Source organism: Dasypus novemcinctus, chromosome 13 (genome assembly GCF_030445035.2).
Source record: "Dasypus novemcinctus isolate mDasNov1 chromosome 13, mDasNov1.1.hap2, whole genome shotgun sequence".
In the NCBI taxonomy this organism is placed as follows: Eukaryota; Metazoa; Chordata; class Mammalia; order Cingulata; family Dasypodidae; genus Dasypus; species Dasypus novemcinctus.
In genome coordinates, this window is record NC_080685.1 from 10066996 (window position 1) to 10088434 (window position 21439).

The window sequence follows — 21439 nt, forward strand, 5'->3', positions numbered from 1 at the left end:
ACCTAACAAATATCTTTATCAGTGAAATCTAAAAGATGTGGTTGATCCATATGCAAAACCACTGGAGTGAATAAAGTATCCCAAACCAAATATATCGTTTATAAAAACGTCTCATTATCTAATCATCTTCATCACCATCAGCAGTGACATAGCTCTAGGGTCAGTGGACGTGGCTTCAAATTAAGAGCTACAAGACTTACCCGAGTTCGAGCCCCTTGCATGATTTGGGGCATCTTAAGTAGCCTTGATATTTTCATTTGTCAAAGGGGAATACTAATATCGACCTTATGGGATTAGTAGGAGGATCAAGTTTATCTTTACCCAATGGGAGTGGTTATGTATTTTGTATTCTGTATCTTCTAGAATGAATGAGCATGATGCTTTTTTTTTTTTTGCTTGTCATCTTAGAAAATCCATCTCTATCCAAGCTTTAATTTTTAGATGATTTAACATTTTGTTCAACATTGTCTTTAATCCAATCTGAATTTGATTCTTCTCCTTATACATAAAAGAATATCAAGTTGCATTTTTCAGAAGTGTCAGTTTACCGGAAAAGAATATCAAATTCCTGCAATGAGAGCTTTCTTCTTTACCTATTATAATGTTTTACACATAAAAGGACCAATCATATTTTACAAGTCTCATGGTTAGCAGCACAGTGAGAACTGGGCAGTGGGGGACCCTGTTGTATACTGGAAGATTCCCTGGATCTAGAGGGACAGTCTTCCAGTGTCCATCTGTCAGTAACTAGCTGTGTGACCAAATGACAAACTGCCAAACCTCCTTGAGTGTGGGCCTCATCATCTATAAAGCAAGGACAAAACTTCATAGGATTGTATTAATTTTAGAGTTTCACAAATGTTAAAAGGAACAAGGAGGGAAGCGGACTTGGCTCAATGGATAGGGCATCCGCCTACCACATGGGAGGTCTGCGGTTCAATCCCCGGGCCTCCTTGACCCGTGTGGAGCTGGCCAAGGTGCAGTGCTGATGCACGCAGGGAGCGCTGTGTTACGCAGGTGTGTCCCCTGCATAGGGGATCCCCACGCACAAGGGGTGTGCCCCGTAAGGAGAGCCGCCCAGCGCGAAAGTGCAACCTGCCCAAGAATGGTGCCGCACACACAGAGAGCTGACACAACAAGATGACACAACAAAAAGAAACACAGATTCCTGGCACCGCTGATAAGGATAGAGGTGGTCACTGAAGAACACACAGTGAATGGACACAGAGAGCAGACAACTGGGCGGGATGAGGAAGGGGAGAGAAATAAAAAAAAAAAATCTTAAAAAAAAAAAAGGAACAAGGAAAGTAGTAATGTGTTTATCATGTGTTTTGTCAATTACAGCCAGCCTGATATCTATATATTGTCTAATCAGCCAAAACTACAGAAAACAAATGGTATTTGTGATGTAGTTTGGAACCTCTAACAAACCTTTGATCCTGATCAAATTACTCACTCCAGCCCAAACAATTTAGAATCAATGGCAAGATCTGTTGCATGATATTGTCTAACTCTAAACTATCCTTCCAACCTTATTTCCCGTAGTTCTATTTATAAATGCCATTCCTTTGTCAAAATAAACTACTTCCCACTCATCACATATTCCCTGAAATTTCCAACCTCAGAGTTTACTCACTACTTAGAATGTTCTCTCCCACTTTTTACATCTCTTGGCTTTTAAGACAGTCCAAATGTCACTTCCTTCTTGATCGTTCTCAGCATCTTATATTCTGAAGTACTCTCTCTCCTTTCAAATACCTCAAAACTTTGTGGTTTTACTCTTTTTACCCTGTAGTGTTGTTATCTGTACACAAAATTTATCCTCTCAATTACACTGTAAAGTCTTGAGGGCAGAACTCAGCCTTTTTCAGCTTTGTAGTACCCATAGAGCCAGGCTCAATGAGTTGCCACTTTAATAGAGAATCAGCATATGTGAAATGTATGAATGAGAGGGTGTCAACCCAGTGCATACAGACAAGAGACTATCAAGGGAGACCACTTTTTAGGAGGTTGGGAATTTGAACTAAATAAGTAAAATCAGCAATCTATGAAATTCTGAAGGAAGCATGTCCAGTACTGATCGCCTAATCATACAGTTAAGTACTTAAGGGCGAGCATTGTTTTCTGGAATTTAAATTCACTACTATCAGAAACGTCACACTGCTGAGCTTCACTCTAAGTTCTCTGGACTCTAACTTGAAACTTACCTAACATAAAGGGGACAGTAAGTCTATGGAATTGTTCACAAATGTCTGTCCTGGTTGGCAGCTGACCAAAGAGAACAGGGCCGCCAGAGAGACACAGCCAGGACCCCCTGCTCGGCGCCCCAGCTCCCTCCTGGCTGACAAAGCATTGGGGACCTGAGAGGAACCTGCAGATTTGGAGACAAGAGGCTGCACTGGAAGGTCTTTTCAGCTCCATGCTAACTTTACAACACCGGACCCTTGGCTATCTCTCTGGCTCTGACTGGATCGATACTTCAGGCTGTGTCTAATGTAGTGTTTTGTTGGCTCTAAACTGACTCCTCAAAGGGCAAGCATGGAAGTAAAAGAAAAGTAAGACTTCTCTGCTTTGCACTGTGAGGAATGACAGATTCTCAATTCACGGAATAACTAGCATTTTGATGGCGAAAGTATTCAACTTCTTCTCTTTCAACCCTATCTATTAAGAATTTTGACAGCAGGAAATGGTTTTAACCACATGTTCAAAACCACCCCCCCAAACTACCTCCATCTTAAACATCAAAAAACTTTTTTTGTTACCACTTCCTGCACAAGTTGATAGCATTCTCAGAGCCCGTGTGGGGCCGCTCTCAGGTGAAAAGGAGCTTCGGGGTTTGTGTGTAAGAATGGAAGGAATGAATTGGGATTTCGCATTTCTCGTAGAGCAGGATGATAAGGACAGAATTGGCTCTTACTGCAGCTCTCTGGTCCAAGAAAAACACTGGAATGGAAATAACATAATCACAGGATTTCTTATATTTTTATCAATTGAAATGTATTTAGATACCGCCTGCTTTTAAAAAAGAGAAAGATTTGATATGGCTTATTGGCAAATGATGCACTTGCCTTCATTCAGGAAAGACTGTGCCAGGCTCATATGGTTGGTTATGCGACAGAATGTAGAAAACTACACCTCCTCGGAAGCTGCACCCTTTCCTCGTCTGAGCATAAGACTGGTTTTCAAAGAGCTGAAAGAAGCATGACTTAAGAGAATTGCATTTCCTGATTCTAAGTGTCCCTATTGCTCGTCTGTGGATTGGCATGGAACACTGAAGATTATTATCTTTAAAATCTTCGAGGTTTTCTTTTGACTGTAGCAAAAGCCATGTTAGGGCTTGGTTATTCCTTTAAGAAGGCCGGCTACAAGAACTTTCCCCGAAGCACTGGGATATCCAGGCAAGTGATTTGTATACAGATGTTTAGTATACGCATGTACAGAAAAGGACTGCAATGGAAACACCAAAGGTGACTAACTCGAAGAGAAGGGGTTAGAGTTAGTTTTCTACATATTGTAATGTAATATGGTGCATATCTAGGTTCTTACCATTATAAAAATGATAATAAATATGAATTATACGACACACAGGTGAAGTCTTTCATCAGTGCCCACCCACCTGTTACAAAAACTAACAGCGGGAAGAGAAAAGTCAAAGCATCGCTTCAACCAAGGCCAATACTGCATGAGGCGACGCTTGGAGGTAAAGTGTCAACACAGAGGGCAAGGGGGCTTCCAAGTGGCATAAATGTGATGGAGTTTTGGCAGTTTGGGTTCTTGATCTTTGAGTCTGACTCTGAGCCCTTCCTCTCTTGCCTTGAACCTGTTAAAATCTGAACTGCAATCAGTTGTGCTGGTGCTCATGGAACCTCCTGAACGAGGGGGCTTCTGGCTTGGCTGTAGCTGCCCCTCCTGTGAGTTGAGTGTGGACATCACGATGCAGGCACACATGCATGTACTCAACCAAGAAGTTTCATGAGATACTTCTCTTACCCCATGTCATACACTCGGACGTTTTCCAACCCATTCGATTCTCGATAAACAAAAATGCGGTTCCTGACCCACTCAGTTGACTTCATGACCTGAAATCTGAAAACTACTATTTGAAACTGGGGGATGCGGAGGTGGAGAACCATACTTTAGTCACCACGCTCTGTCACAGTGTCACCTTCGCTCGTAAGAATAAGTCTAGAATGTTGCTCAATAAATACATTTCCCAGTAAAAGGAATAATTTCTCAAATGGCAGTGCCCACACAGCCTTTTCGATTTCCCCCACTGTACTTTGTGTAGTACAGAGAACACAGTGGGCACTTGACCGTTGCTTGCAGAAGGACTAGAAAAATCTACGAAAAATTCACACTTTAATGTCTTCATTGAAGGAAGGGATCAGGAAAGAAAAAAAGACAGAAGGGCAGGGCTGGCTCTGCTTGTCTCAGACAAAAGGTATAGGAGCCTGCTGGCACTGAAAATCTGGGAAGACTGGAGATCCAGGAGCCTCATGTGGGCAGGTGAGAGCTCCTGTGTGACTTACGTTGCATCATTCCTAGACAAAACAGTGCTCGAGGGGGGATGCATTTAAATGGAAATGGCAATTTAAGGTAGAGCAGTACTCCTCCCTAATCCTGGCCTCATCACCCGAATCTGGCACATTTCCCTCCAACAGCTCCAAGTAATGAAAATGAACCTATTGGCCAGGAGGCAAAGTTTGCCCTTCTCTTCATTCACCTTTCCTACAGGATGGACTTCAGGCATACAGCTGGACAGATGTATTAAACTGTAGCCTAAATGAATTTGCTCTCTACAAACTTTTTCTGTGTCATTGAGAACTTGCTCTAGGCCAGGTGTGGTGCTGCTGCATCAGGGGAGCAGAAGGGTTCAGAAACTCAAAGACCCCTATCTAGTTGGTGGGGGCAGCCATGGCCACAGAAGCGACGTCACCATATTCAAGTGCAGTAGTATCAGTCTGAGAGTCATGGATGCGCAGCAGACACAGACACTCTTCTAGCTGCGAGAGAGAAGCAGAGTCCTGGGGCAGGCCCGGTGGACTTTGAGCAGGCTAAGCGGAAGTCACCAGGTTGGAGGCCAAAGGGCATTCGGTTTGGTGGGGCTATCTGAACTTTGTGGTCAGAAGCACGCAAGTGCAGGATGCTTTAGGGATTGATTGGTGGGGTGGGTGTTTTTGTTGCTTAAGGTTTATGGTGCATGCGAAGCAGAAATTGGTTGTTCTCAAGTTGAGAAGAAACTGGAGTTTCGTGGTGGGAGCATTTAGGTATATTGGGCAGTGAAACACACACCACTTTGTTTATTCTCTGATTGCTGAATGTGTGCCAATCTTGTCCTCCCAATGAGTGTGCTGTGGAATTATGTAGCCAGAAGGCAACTTAGGCTATTTATCCCTAAACCACTAATTTCATACATGAAGAAACAGAAGGATAAGTCATTTGGTTAAAAGGGTCCTGTCCCAGGGAGTGGAGAGGATTCAGCTTATTTGCATATAGATAGAAAGTAATCTTCCCTCTGCTGTTGTAGAGACTGACTCTTGGTCAAAAAGAAAAGCAGCTCAATGCTTCTTTAAACTGAACAGGAAGGAAGTGTGGGAGCAAGTGGTGGACCCGATAATCTCATTCTTCAGGACGCACAGGAATTTGGTATAAAGGTAGCTTTGGTTTGGACACTTTCCAAGGGAACTGAGCTACAGAAGCACTAGGAGGCCTGGGGAAGGAGGCAGCTTTACACCAAAAGTGACCCCTGGCAGGAGCGTCCTGACACCACCAGGACACGTCTCACATTCAGCCAGATAAAACACGAAAATTTAAACCCCAAACTCTCCTGGGCCAGACAGTGAGGTCTGGGGTGGGGGCAGAATTAGCCTCTTTTGTGGGTGCGCTGCTTTGACTGCCACTGAGATAGGGGGGAAGACTACAGAGGAGGAGCTGAGACCTCGCAACCAGGGAGCATTTGAGAAACTGCTCTTCTCTCTTTGCTTTTTTTTTTTTAATTTCAACCCTGATATTTCTTTGAATCAATTTGTTCTCTCAGTCATTAGTAAAAGCTTATCTTTTTTTAAAAAAGATTTATTTTTATTTATTCCTCTCCCCTCCCCCCGTCGTCTTCTCTCTGTGTCCATTCGCTGTGTGTTCTTCTGTGTCCATTTGCATTGTCAGGTGGCACCGGGAAACTGCATCTCTTTTTTGTTACATCATCTTGTAGTGTCAGCTCTCCGTGTGTGCATTGCCATTCCTGGGCAGGCTGCACTTTCTTTCGTGCTGGGTGGCTCTCCTTGTGGGGTGCACACCTTGCACGTGGGGCACCCCTATGTGGGGGACACCCCCACGTGGCACAGCACTGCTTGCGCGCATCAGCCCTGCATGGGGGCCAGCTCATCACACAGGTCAGGAGGCCCTGGGTATCGAACCCTGGACCCTCCATATGGTAGGCGGATGCTCTATCAGTTGAGCCACATCTACTTCCCTCTCTTTGCTCTTTCTTTCAGGTGGGCTAGTTCTGGATCTTCAAGGTCAGCAAGCTCGTGGTGCAGGTGCTCCCCACCTTGGCCCTCAGAGGAACTGGACAATGCTGGGATCATTTGCAGGCATACTCAAGAAGTCCCCTGAGCTAGAACTCGTCTCTCCAGAGGAGTGAAATAAGCCCCGTGCCAGGAATAAGCCTCAGTTCCAAGTGGAGTGACCAAGTCATTTTCCAGTCCAGGCCCAGTCTTACCATTTAGGGAGGTGGGAACAAAATCAAGGCAATACAAAAGAGGAATTTCACCCAAACCTCCATGCAGGCTGAGAGCACAAGGTTCTGTAGTTCATGAAATCGTGCCCAGCACAACGGGCTGAGGGACAGGTTACCCTACGGCAGGGAAGACGGGGCCTGTGTTCAAGGAAGGAAGGGGTACCGTGGAGCGTGTCTGCATTTCTAAGAATGAAGGTAAGAAATGCGATGGGATTTTGCAGAGGAAAAAGGAATTCAAAGTCAAACAAGAAGCTGGGAAAATCTAGATGTCCTCATGGGCAGCAGGAGACTCCAATGACTGTCTGCTTTTCAAAAAATGAGACAGCTTTTTCCTCACCTTGACAAAATTATACATGACGAACAAGAACATGACAAAAGGTAATTAGCTGGCAACTTACCCATGGAGAAGCACTGCTTCTTCCAGAAATTAGGAGGTTGACGTTACAACGGAGCCAACGCACAAGTTCACGCACAGCAGTTTTCTCTCGAGTGATTTTACCACAAAACACTGAGTGACAGATTCTGTCCTAGACCACAAACAGGTAGAGGTCATGCTTTTCCTCATTTTCTATAAATGTCATGATAAAAAAATGAGCATTACAGCTGAGGCAAAAATGTAATGGTCTTTCAGTGAATCAACAGGAAGCACACCACATAAAGAATGCTAATGTCTATTTGCATTTTGAGCATGATGCTTCTAGGGGCAAAATATATGTTTAACTGCTTGAAAGTCTTATTGCTCAATCCCTGATAAAATACGGAAATATTGTCTTTAATCTATTTGATGCCTGATTTCATCAACCATGGCACTTGGGAAATTAGGTTCCCAGAAGGCTGCTGGCAAAAGCTTCTCTCACTCCCATAGGTCAGCTTTCTCTCTCTGGGTCAGGAGAGACTAATGCTTGCTGGGTTAATTTCTAGGCGTGGATATTTGTCAAGCTAACTTTGAAATTATAAAATATTCCTTTCCTTAAGACTGAATAGTTTTATCAGTCTCTTTGGTATTCCTTCTATATCAGTCTCTTTGGTATTCCTTCCATATCCACATGAGTGACCTCATTTTCTTGTAAGCAACACTCGTCCAAGCATGTTCCATGGAAACCTTTCATTTCTCCATCTCAGGGCCATCAGGTTAAATTTCATATACACTGTTTTAAGTGATACATGTAGACTAAGAGTGGAGGGTGGAGGGGTAAATAATGCAATATATTTTCTGGCATTTTTGCGTACATTAGCTTTTTTTTTTTCCCCAAATTCTACTCAATTTATTCATTTTTTTAAAAGATATTACATTAAAAAAATATGAGGTCCCCACTCCCCCCCAACAACACTCTCCCCCATCATCATGTCACATCCATTGCATCTGGTGAGTACATTGCCGGGCATCGCTGCACCCCATGTCCTGTGTTCTACATCATAGCCCACACTTTTCCACTTTCCATCCAGTGGGCCATGGGAGGACATACAACATCCGGCAGTTGTCCCTGGGGCACCACCCAGGACAACTCCAAGTCCCGAGAACACCTCCACATCTCTTCTTTTCCTCCCCTTCCCCTTCCCCGCACCCAGCAGCCACCATGGCCACTTTTTCCACATCAATGCCACATTTTCTCGATTATTAACCACAATAGTTCATGAATAGAATATCATTAAGTCCATACATTAGCTTTTAATCCTTACAACAACCCTGGGAAGTACACATTTTAATCTTCATTTCATAGATATAGGAATTAAAGCTTAGAGTTTTCCCAAATCTGTAGAGCTAATAAATAAGAGGGATGGTGTATTAGTCAGCCAAAGGGGTGCTGATGCAATATACCAGAAACTGGTTAGTTTCTATGAAAGGTATTTATTTGGGGTAGGAGCTTACAGATACCAGGCCATAAGGTATAAGTTACTTCCCTCCCCAAAGTCTATTTTCATGTGTTGGAGCAAGATGGCTGCCGACGTCTATGAGGGTTCAGGCTTCCTGGGTTCCTCTCTTCTCAGGGCTTGCTTCTTCCTGGGCTCAGGATTCCTCTCTGCCTGGCTTCTCTTTCTTCTGTGAGCTTACTTCCTGGGGCTCCAGCACCAAACTCCAACATCAAAACCCCCTCTAACTCTATCCTTTGCCATGCCTTTTATCTGTGAGTCCCCACCCACCAAAGGTTGGGGCTCAATGCTCTACCGGAACAAGAGATCTACCTGATTAATTAATCAAGTAAATCTCTGAATCCAATATAATCTAACTTGCCCAGAGAAAAAGATCAGTTTACAAACATTATCCAATATTTCCTTTTGGAATTCATACAGTTAAGCTACAGATGGGCTTCGCTAAGTCCTTTCTGATTTGTAAGTTCATGGTGCTTAAAAAAAGGCACATTTCAAAAACCAGGGACCATTAAAAAAATAATTCTTGCAAGGGAAACAGATATGGAATATCCAGCATTTTTCCAATTCTTTAAAAGTAAAGTTGGGCACAGGATTTTAGCAGGGAGAAGGGACAGTAAGTATAAGGTACTCTTTTTTCAGGGTTTCTCTGTTGACAGTGCTCCTCTTGCTTATCAGATCTGTTTGGTTCCGACAGCAATTCTGAGAGGTAGGAGTCTTACCCCATTAGAGAATGGGAAGCTGAGCACCGGCAGGTTCGATAATTTGCCCAATGTCCTACAACTAGTGCAGACGAGACCCTGCTTGAACTGCTCTGCTGAGCCGCCTCTTTGGCCCCTTCCCAACTTGCAGACAATGCGAGTTAAGCCATTTTTAGTAAAACTGTTACAAGAAGGAACACCAAAGACTGAAATGCTAAAGTTGATTTGAAATTACTTATGTTTTTAATAGAGAAAAAATTGTTAATGGATGGCAGGTGTTTAAAACCCTGAGATTTCTGGCACAATCCTTTACCTCAATGGTACTAGGTGAAAGAACTTCAAAAATTCTAAAATTCCTTGGTGACCAGGAATAAAAGACACTAATTGAGCCCCAAAGCCAATTAAATGCACTTGCCTTCCCAGCTGGGAAGGACTTGGAGCAGGCCAATACCAACAGAGTGGCCTCTGTCAGAGCTGGTGATTTCTCTTACTTTATAGCTGAGGAAACTGAGGCTTGGAAACACCATTGCCGGGTGGCACTGTGTGTGTGTCTGTGCGTCAGTGTGAGACTGTATTCGTTTGGCTTTCCTCACAAGAAGAAAAGGCCCATGATAGCAGGGACTGTGTTTATGTTTAATCCACCACTGTATCCCTTGGCTCTAGAATGCCTGGAACCAGAAAGCCGCTTGATAAGAAACACACTAAATGAAAAAGGAATAGATAATTTATGATCGCAAGAGTGGATCTGAAACACAAAGGGAAAGTTAAATTATCTCCAATACATTCTGGAAAAGAAGATAAAGAATTATATGGCGTACCTTATACTGATTTTTTATTTATAACATTAAAATTAACCTAGAATTTAATACTCAGGTATTGTAGAAATCTTTGTGGTTCAATATGACTTACTGGCTGAAATTTCTGAACAGTTGAGGATTTACAATGAGGTGACAACTATGTTGATTTTTATTTTAGTGGTTGAAGGTATGCATTTTCCTTCTTAGTCTGTGTATAGAGTAATAAAAAGCAGTTATTGGGTTTATCTGATCATTTGGCAAAAATAATGAGTAATACCTAAAATTTATTAAGACTGCTGTTTCCAGGTACTGATCAAACATTTTACAGGGTTACACTGTACTAATTAATGCAATTCTCAAAATTCCTCTGAGGTAGCAACTATTTCCTCTAATTTACCAATCAGGAAACTGAGGTACAGAGAGTTAAAGTATCTTAATCAAAGTCACACAGCTAATTAGCAATGGAGCCAAGCTACCAATGGCAGCTCGTCCACTGTATTAGTTTGCTGATGCAAAGTACCAGAAATCTGTTGGCTTTAATAAAGGGTATTGATTTGGGGTAAATCTTGGTTACGAGTCCTTAAAGAGTCCAACTCAAGGCTGCTTACTAAAGTCATTTGCCACATGTTGAAGCAAGATGGCGGGCGGCCTCTGCCTGCTCTCCTTTCCCTCCGGGGTTCCTTGGTCAGTCTCCACTCTCTTCTCAACCTCAGCTGCACCCTGGCATGGGCTTGTCTCTCAGGCTTCCTCTCTCTCCACAGAGGGCTCGTGTCTTTCTAGGCTTTCTATATCAGCTGTAAACGATCAGGCAAATGGCTCATCTCTCTCCGGGGCCCCAGGATCAAAAAGGACAGGGCTCTCTCTCTTCCCATGTGTCTTCTTGAGTGAGTTCCCGTTTATAACAGCCCACCAAAGGGCGGACACTTAACCTGAGTCACGCCCTACTGACATAGCCCAATCAGAAGCCCTATATTGATTTTTATCAGGTATACTTAAATCCTTTGAATTTAACACAATCAAATGGTATCACACCCAGAGGAATAGATTAGTTTATAAACATAATCTTTCTCTTTCTGAGACTCAAAAACAATCTCAAACTGCCACATCCACTCTTCCATTCAGTCATCCACTTCTCATGAGAAAGAAAAAAAGCAGCTCTGAGGACCATGGCATGCCAGATACCCAGGTAAGTAACAACTATACAAATGAGCCATGTAATCTTGGCCCTTAAGGGATCAAAAGGCAGACCCTATCCTAGGTGCAGACAAGATGCCAGGATCCACCTGGGGATAAGAAAGCCAGGAACATTCAACTGGAGAGCAGTCCCTCTTTCATTATTAATTCCTGTTTTGATGAAGGAGCCATTAGGCACATAGAGCAACCCCAAATCCCCCCGCCTTCAGTCCTCCAGTCTTCTACCAAAGCTATAAAAGAAAGGGATTACTTCATATTTATTAGGTACCAAGTTTGTTTGGTTCTGTGGGTGGCCTTGAATTTGTACTTTGCAGCGTGCCACCCTTGCTGGGCTCCATCCAGGTTTTTCTTGACATCTGAAGAGGCAGTGTCTCTAGGGAGTATATTTTTATATTTCTCCATATGCTACTTTTTGTCTCTTCACATATATTGCCAATAAAACTTGTGAGTTCCACCACAGGCCAGCTCTGCAACTTATGTTTAGTGTTGGCCTTGAAAGAAATATATTATTTCCATTGACTCATGTCTTTCCCTCTATTATAGAAATGAGATCTTGCATTCCTCCTCAAAATCTTGATGTACTTTCTCCAATCTTATTATTTCATCCATATTTCTTATTTTTTTCATAGGTCTCTTTTATTTGTGATTGTGCTTCCCCCCCATCTTTAATCAATGATCTTTTAGATAAAATATCCCGCTTCTGTATTTATCTTATTGATTACTTTCTCTGATTCTTTTCATTTTTCCAGTTCTGTAGATTAAGGTAATTTTTGCTTATTTGGTTATCTGCCACAGTCTCTTAAAATTGAGGCTACACTGACCTTGGTTAAACCCAGACCATGACTGCTGTACAACACTGAAGCCAGAGGAAGATAGCTCCCTCCTTTTTCTTAAGGCAGTGTCATTTTGCAGTCATCTTCAAGAATGCCTACCAGGTATTCTCTCTAGAGAACCAAGTGATGACGAGGATTATAAAAAAGCACAACAGGTCCACTAAGGACTCCCAGCTGAATGGGCGAGGGGATGAGCATGTGTAATTTGAAAGGCTCCAACTAACGGAAGGACCCTGGCACCTACCCATTGGGAGCCTACAGCTGTACCCTAGTGCCCAGAGACCATGGGAAGCACTGAACTAATGAAGACTGAAGCCAGAGGGGAATTTTGTGGAAAAGGGGATCACTGAGCTGCTCTTTCAAGGTGGCAAGAGATAGAATTTGATAGAGAAGGGGGGGGGGGGGGGCTTAGGGCACAGTAGTATTGCCCACAGGATAACCATAGGGGCTGAGAAAGGAGTGAGGTGGTGGGTGGAGTGAGGGATGGACCATCTTCTGGGCCAGAACTTAAAGTACTGGTCAGGAAAAATGAGGAGACTACCGCATCCTTGATATAAAACCTTCTACGCCATGACTTTAATATCTTCACCACGCAACCAAGAGAATGAAGAAACGGCGAGTGTTTAAAGAAAGAGGCAGTAATGGACTGGACACCCTGCATGGTGGGCCTGGGCCGTGCCTGCTTCACTTGCCTGGAGCCCAGGGCCCAGCACGGGCCTCACACCTGTACGTCTGCAGGAGCTATTTGTCAGATACATGAGTGAATGAACCAACTCCCAGGGAGGGGCGCTGTGAGGAATGGGGGCGAAGGGAGAAAGCTGGAGGTGGGGGAAGTTGAGGGTTTTTGTTAGAAGCAATGAGGCCTGATGCCAAGAGCTGTAACAATTAACAAAGCTATTGGATCTGAAACACATTAAGAAGAATATGGGGGACAAAACGGTAGAATTTTTTGATTATGATTTTGTTTAGATCTACGGGTACTATAAAAATTGTGCTAGTTTGTCTTGTGTTATTGTAATAGCTGATGGTTGTTTTATAGCTGGATTGTTTTATCAAGTGTTAATTTCTTCCCCTCAGCTCTATACATGTTCTTAGTGAATACTTAGTTTTAAAAGCTCACTTATAGTCAATATCTTCACATTAAGATATTCATAATTCTAAAGGATACTGACCCTAATTGATGGCTATGCTACTTGTTTTTACCCTTAGGCCTGCCTGTATTTCTGACAGGGAAAGAGAATCATGAATTATCTTTTGTTCATCCACAAACAACAGAAGTTTCTATTTTTTCCCTAACTTTGTGATTATATGCCAGCAATAAATGAAATTCTATTAGCAGTTTACAAGTATGGGATGTGGGATCTGGTAGTCTTCAGACTACCACATGGAAACACCTCAGCTGAGGAAACACCTCAGACTTCCACATGGAAACACCTCAGCTCAAGCCATCAAATCCTCCTTGTGTTTTCGCTCCTGTATTAGTCAGCCAAAGCTGATGCAAAATACCAGAAATTGGTTGGTTTTTATATAGGGTATTTGGAGTAGGAACTTACAGATACCAGGCCATAAAGCATAAGTTACTTCCCTCACCAAAGTCTATTTTCACGTGTTGGAGGAAGATGGCTGCTGATGTCTGCCAGGGTTCAAGCTTCCTGGTTTCCTCTCTTCCCAGGGCTTGCTTCTTTCCAGGCTTAGGGTTCCTCTCTTCCTGGGGCTGGCTTCTTTTTCCCTGTGAGCTTACTTCCTGGGGCTCCAGCTAGAGGCTTCAGTATCAAACTCCAACACCAAAAACCCTTAACTCTGGCCTTTGCCGTATCTTTTATATGTGAGTCCCCACCCACCAAAGGGCGGGTACTCAATGTCCTACTGACACTGACACTTGATTACTTAATCAAGTAAACCTCTGAATCCAATATAATCTCATATGCCCAGAGGAAAAGACCAGTTTATAAACAATCCAATATTTCTTTTTGGAATTCATCAATAATATCAAACTGCTACAACTCCTAATATGGAAGACAATAAATACACTTGCTGACTTGCTCTCTGCAGTGTCTAGTCACAGCGGTGAAAGTGTGTTTTTCTTTTCTAGATGCAGGTTTTGAAACAAATGCATCTGTTTTAGAGAACCAACGTGTTGTAGCAATGGCAAGAGGGCCTCGAGGGAAGTGAGGTGTTGCTGAGGTGGGCTGGGGGCTTCCAGGGCAGCAGATGGCATGGCTCACAGGCATGGGCACCCGGGGGGACTTCTCCATCTCTCTACAGAGCTACGATCTGGGAGCTGTTTCCTTTAGGTGTTTGTGAAAGCTCAGCACCGGATCCGATTTTACCTGCACCTGAACAGCTGTAGCTCTCCGGACTGCATTTGGCACTCTGTTAGCCTCATTTGACATTCTATCTGCTTGCCAAATTGCTCTTCAATTCCTTCTGGAAAGCTATTTCCTTCCCGTTTGTCACTGTACTTAAAAAGAAAACAACAAACACAAAAGGTTCTGTGTTGTTCGAGTTGTCCACTTTTTATGCCCTTCCTATTTGACCATCTCATATAAACCACTTCTTTATGAGAGGAATTATCTTTGTAACAAGTTTATAACTATTTTCTGGATTGTGTCCCCAATTCATTTGTGAATTATTAAACCAGGAATATTTTAAGTAATGATTCTATGATATGATTTCAAATGTACCAACTTGAGGTCGAGAGGCCTTGGAGCAGGGTCAGTGGAGCAGAGACGCAATGCCAGAGGCCGCTGCTGTGCCCCAGCTCATCTAGATGGCCGTCTGGACCAAGCCTAGGAGACCTTACCATCAGCTACTCTGCCAGTTTTCTTGGGATCATGAATTACTGTCTGGCTTGAAGGTACAAGGCCTGATCTTATGGGGACATAAGTCTCTGGGTTTTTATTTTCCTAGTCAAACATCATTATGTTGCCCATCCCAAGCCTCAGTTTCCTGAAGCTTACCTGCCTCTTCTATGGAGTTTCCTTGACAATTATATATGATGATGTAAGGCACAGTGCTTTGAGATTTATAAACTCTTACACAAAAGAGATTGTTAGGGTAAATACTAGGATGATTATCTCAACTCGACATAAACCTGTGATAAGCTTTCTATCATTGGTTTGTAATAGCTCAGCCTTAGACTCTCACGTAAACTGGCTGAACGATATTTTCTGATAAAAACATTTCTTTCTGTGATGACTACAGTTCTAGTCTATTTCTTCACCATGTTATGACTGTGAGGAAGCTACACCTGGTGGGTTGCAGCATGCCCTCTTTTCCTTTACCACTGCTACTTGAAGGTACCTCTGTTACTTAGGTAATGCTGCAAAAACCGCCAATCCTCGAGGCTCTTCAAAGGCACAATTCATGAAACACTCCCTCCTGTGTCTCATGTGTCAGCAATGCTGTTAGTGTCCAGAACACAAATTTACTTTCTAATGATTAATTCTATTTTTTTTTTGCACGTTAGGGTAAATGTGCGGCTGGACAGTAAAGCTCTGTGTTTCTAGAATTACCATACTTTATTAAATTTAACCAGCAAGGTACCTTCCTGGATTGGTACCCCAAAGCAGGATCTGGGTCACAGTCTCAATTCTTGACTCTCAGTAATTTTTCTAGTTGTAAAAATTATGGAAGAGGTAATGATTTGGTTTCTGAAGAACGATTCTTCGATACGCTCGCCTTTCATGTTGGATAAATCACAACCAACACTGCGCAACTACCTTCAGATGTGTGGGGCAGATTCGAATTAACCAGGGCACCATCTCTAGAAAGGAGAAGAGCCTCTCTCTGGGAACATGGTGGTACTTGAGTTTTCTTGGCACTGGCTCTCTACTTGATTTTAGAAATGCAGGCCCAAGCTACAAGACACCCTTCAGGAGTCACAGCATCACAACTACATTGTGTGTACATTTGTTGGTTATATGAGAGCAAGGGATGATAAATATAATTTAATTATGTTGGTTGTGATGCCATAATTTTTGTGAATGGTGTTATGATTTAACGAATTCGATTTCTACCCAGAACACTTCAGGTAATCCTTCTTCTCTGATCCACTATCTTCAAAGTGCTCAAAATACAGTTTTAGAAAACTGTTCTGATTCTGGAATTTTAAAACTCTGTTTGGCTAAATGTAACCTTCAGTCACTTAGGTTCAGATCTGACCAGTGTTTATACGTGAGGAATTGAGTGTCAGTGTGCAAAGTCTCTCTGCCAGGGTCTGGAAAACTGGCACAGCCCTGGCCTGTTTCTTCCACTCTCCATGGCCTTTCTGCAAGGATATTCCCATGACACCTGCCCAGGATCCCATTTTATGTCACTTGCTTTCCACTTCCAGTTCAGCACTGGGTATTTCTTGTCCTCTGCTAAAACTGGGATGTGGCACTGCAGCCAGAAGGGGCACTAGAGACTTTCCTTGGCATGAGTACCCTGACGGCTGGTGTGAGTGCACAGCCACTTGGAGATCAGTGATAACACGTGTGGCGGTTTAGAACTGTACGGGCCCCAGAAAACCACGTTCATAAGCTAAATCATTTCTGCGGGTGTCAGCCTATTGCAAGGAAGACCTTTTGATGAGGTAACTTGAGATAAGGTGTGGCCATGGGTGGGTATTAATCCTCTTACCAGAATCCCTTAAAATGGGATTGGGAGGGAGGGAGGGAGAACGTGCAAGCACCACAGAAGCAAGAAGCTGGAAGCAAGGAAACAGAAGAGAACAACCAACAGATACGTCATGTGACTTGCCATGTGAGAGAGGAACCAAGGATCCTCAGCAGCTAGTTTTCCAGAAGAAAGCATCGCCTTGATGATGGCTGCATTTGGACATTTTCACAGACTAAGCTAATAAATTCCAACTGCTTAAGCAGTACATTTCATGGTATCTGCTTTAAGCAGCCTAGGAAACTAAAACAGCAGCAAAGTAGGCTCCAGATTACCCTTAGTTCTAGGAAGCAACTCAGATCCACCTCTTATGCCAAAGTAGGTTAAAACTGGAGCAGAGGGTCCCAAATGCCATTGCCAATGTTTAAATAGCTGGCGACAGCGTATAACTACACCAGCACTGGAAGTACTGGCTGCCCTTATCTGGGACATTGGAAACACCATAAAGTAAATAAGGTGCTTTGAATTTTTAGAACAATTACACCAGAGATGCCTTCTTCTAGTTTTGGGATGGCCCCTTAACTCACATGGTTCTTTTTGCTGTTCTCCTTCTTGGGTGGTTTCTTAGGGCTGACAATGCACTATACCAGAAATGGGTTGGCTTTTATAAGGGGAATTTATTTTGGGTGCAAATTATAGTTCCAAGGCCATGAAATTTCTAAATCAAGGCACCAGCAGAGATGCTTCCTCACCAAAGTCAGTTGCTGGCAGATCCTGGAGTCCTGCCACATGACAAGGCAGGATGGAGGGTCTGCCAGTCTCTACTTTCTCTTCCAGCTCAACTGTGGGTGATCAGGCATCTCTCCCTGGGCTGTGCCAACTTGAACCTCTCTGGGCTTCTGACTTTCTGCTTGTAGAAGAGCACAGAGTTCTCTCTCTCTCACATGGCAGGGTCGAAAGGGCAGCATTCCCTTTTGCTGTGTCTCTTTTTACCCTCTGTGTGTTCTTAGTTTATATAAGACCCAGAAAGAGGGTGGAGACCAAAGCTGGGTCACGCCTCACTGACGTAGTCCAATCAAACACCCTAGGTGATCTAATCAAAGGCCCCTTAACTGCAAATAATGCAATCAAAGGTTCCACACCCATAAGAATAGATTAGTTCAAGAACAAAAATCCTTACTGGGAGTCACAAAATTCAAGTTCTCACAGGTGCGTTGGAGGTAGCACCACAGGGTACATCATAAAATGACAATACGCCCACATAAATCATGATGAGTTTGTCTTTCCCACTTTGTCCTCTCTTTGACCATGTAAGAGAAGATACAGAAGTACTGAAAAGAAGAAACCTCTCTCTATGTCCCAACTGTAGAAGCTCTTGATGAACAACCTATACATCAAAACACTATCATTTTTAAATGGCCATTTTCTGAATAACAGTAACACAATTGCTTTAAAAAACAAACAAACATAGATTCTTCTGCAGTCGCAAAGAGCAAGGGCATAATTTTTGGCCACCGGTTCGTGACATCTAATCTACTCTACATTAGATCTACTGGTCCAGAGATGGATCCTGTGAATACCCCGGAGGTTTCACTCACATGTTCTTACCCCTCAGCCTGATCTTACCCCACAGTGAGCCCAGGGGCAGGCAGTGGCCTCTGGGACAGCTCCTTAGACAGGCTTGAAAGTGGGTCAGTGAATGAAGCCACGAGCAGAGCTGGCGACGCTGTGAGGAGGGCGGGGACGGGATGGGAGAGGAGTAGGGAAGCCCAGGTTGAGTCACGTCCCCTCTTATTCTGGGGGAACCACAAAGTGACCAGAATGAAAACAGCTGTGCCCTCCTCTGGGTCTACTCTCTACTTCGAACCTCATGATGAACAACCCGTTCACAAATAGACTGTGTTTTCACTTAGCAGGTCTACACAGACCAAAGCTCATGGCAACAGGGTTTTCCTGACATTTTGGCCATTCAGCGTATGTGCCAACAAGGCAATGAGTTCCCACAGCCATCTTTTATCATTACAAAAGAATTTCCCCTTTATCCTTCCTACGGGCTTTTGTACATTTATTTAAACTTTTTGGTCACCTTTTCCCTGACTGTTTAAACACACAGGCAGCTCATTGCCTTTCACTCTTTTTCTCAACACTGATAAGAAAGAATAGAAAATTGAGGTCAGAGGCAGGCTGAGCTAGGCAAGGACAGTGAGCCCACTGGTGTGTTCCTTTGCTCTGTTGGAAGGACCGACGGATGCTAAGCTGGCACACGATATCTAGAACTATTACCCCCGTAACTGTGGGGCCCAAGCCCACCAGCCTTGTTTAGTCCAGGTGACATGGACTGGGGGACACGGCAGGGGCGTGAGCTGAGGAAGGCAGCGTCTCGACTCCCCCAGCTGAGACCAGGGGCTCCAGTCAGGTCCTCGCAGTGCGTGCGAGTGGCAGGGACCTGAGGTGACGACTGGCGTGGGAGCAGGCAACGCCAGGACGTGACGTGCTCCCAGGAGCGCAGCCGTCTCCAGCCGAGGAGCAAGGCGGGCTGCTGGGCTCCAGGGCCAGGGGCTGCATTTGAGGCAGCTCTGCACAACGACAGGGATGCATGCACGTCACCTAAGGACTGGAAACCAAGGCGCTGCCCGAGGCTGAAGGGGCAGAAAGGAGGAAGGAGAAGGTCACTTAGTGTGCCCCTATGACGGGCTAAGTTCAATGGCCTTGCACAGTGCTAGCTCATTCGAGTCTCAAAGCCTCTCTTGTGAGGCAGGCTTGAGTATCTCCATTTTACAGACACAGAAACAGGCTCAGGAAAAAAAAAAAAAAAAAGGAATTGACCTAAAGCGACACGGCTCTAAGTGTTTGCTGACATTTGAGTGGGGGGTGTGGGGGGCGTAAAGAAGGCGCTCACTAGTGGGGCTGCATCACAGGGCCCTGAGTTGGAAAGGAAGATGTCTTTCTTGATGTAAAGGTTGATCTTACCGACCTGTGTGTGTGGGGGGGGGGTGGGGAGGCTGGGGACAGCGGGGCTCTGGGGCAGCAGGGGCTGTGCCTGTGTGCCTGTGAGTGCACGGGGCAGGCGCCAGCTGCGCAGCGCTGGGAGAAGGTGCAGCAGAGGCATCCCCGAGGCGGTGCGGGAGGCTGCAGGAGGCTTTCCCTGGCTTTGGAGAGGTTGTAAGGGGTCCCAGGACAGAAGGGGAGCTCTGGCCCTCAGGGGCTCCAGGGGGGCCGTGCCCTGCCTTGAAGATTGGCTTAGTTCCGGGTGTGGGCAATTTTACCTTGTCCTGTGAGTCACGTCGAATGGACTGCCGGGCCCCGGGTGGGAAGGGAGAGGGCAGGGGCGGGTTCCGGGAGGGCCACGGTGGGACCCTGGAGGAAGAGCTCCTGCCTTGGAAGACGCCTTCAGGGATACAGCCAGCGCTTCTCGGAGGGATGCAGGGCAACCCCGGGGTCTCGGGTGGGCAGCACTGCCCACTCAGGGCAGCTCCGCCCCAGTCGAGAGGAGCATTCACCCCAAACCCTTACGTAGCACGGCCTGTGTCCAGGATTGACAAAGTTTCCAGCATACATGAGCTCGCCTTGGTGAGGTAGGTTCTAAAATGATCCTGAGTCCCTACATAAGGAAACGGGGGCACAGAGAGGTTGGAAGTTGATTCTGAGGACACACAGCCAGTAAAGGGCTTAGGCAGGCCCTGAACCCAGGTGGCCTCACGCTGTCAGGCTTAACCACTAGGCTACTATGTCTGGTGGTTTCTGGAACAGACCCCGTTTTCTCTGTAGTTCCTAGGCCAGGAGAAGGAGCTCAGGCAGAGAGAGCAAAGTTCTAGGCTTCGTTTCAGGAGGCTGGGGACTGAATCCTTTCCTACTTCACCTGCTTTTGTTAGACCATGCCATTAAATCCTAGATCTTACTTTTGGACTCTCTGTGGGGATGAGGGAGGGACTGCGTCGAAGTTATTAAAAGCTCCTCAGGAAAACAGGATTATGTGGATTAAGAAGAAAGGAACGGCCTGGCTAGAGTCGTAAAGCAAGCCTGTATTAGGACAGAGCACCTCTTTGAAGCAAGACAAACACATTCCCGGAGGCTGACTCAGCCTCCAGGAGGGCAGCGGCAGGCATCGGTCGTGCCGCTGCGCAGCCTTCTAGATGCTTCTGCAGCTGCAAGACCGTTTGGGTAGCAGCAACTAGCGTGTGGATCCTCTGGCTGAATGACACTGGGAGGGAGGCTGAGGGCTGGAAGGTGCAATGGCAGCCTATTTTCTTTCTGAACGAGAAAATCTTTAAAAGAAAAAAAACAAAAGACAAGCCAGACTGCTAATACCTGTCGAACTGCAACGACCTAGAGATACTGTCTAATCTCTCATGGCGATAAAAGGGCTGCATCGATTTTGCTGAAGTGCTGTCACTGCACATCACTCATGGGGAGGAGAGTCAATTAAGTCTGCAATTTAAAGACCCATAAAACCTAGACCCAAGGTACAGTGTTTGACCCAAGATCAAGCACAGTGCCCGAGATGAAAGCGTCTTCCTCCTCCATCCAAAGTCAATTTACCTCCCTTTTCATTACTTTTCAATTTCACACAACGTAATTTAAAAAAATACATTTACTTTGATTGCCTATAGGCTGAGATATCCCCATGGTAAACATTTTTGTATTTTCTGTACGTTGGATCTGTGACCTCACCTCCTCCAACTTTTCGTATCGGTTTTGTTTTTTTTCAAG

The 21439-nt window shown here is 44.6% G+C and overlaps 1 protein-coding gene across 4 annotated transcripts in view; it reads right to left on the minus strand.

Annotated features, from left to right (window-relative positions):
* Positions 1-21439, minus strand: part of CHRM3 (cholinergic receptor muscarinic 3) — a 480908-nt gene that overhangs the window by 59205 nt on the left and 400264 nt on the right. The window contains exon 1 of one of the 4 annotated variants that reach the window (XM_071207361.1): positions 7135-7186. The exons of the other annotated variants lie outside the window; for them this stretch is intronic. The gene's annotated coding sequence lies outside the window, so the exon portion shown is untranslated. Of the gene's footprint in view, positions 1-7134; positions 7187-21439 lie in introns of those variants that run through there. 4 annotated transcript variants of the gene reach the window in all.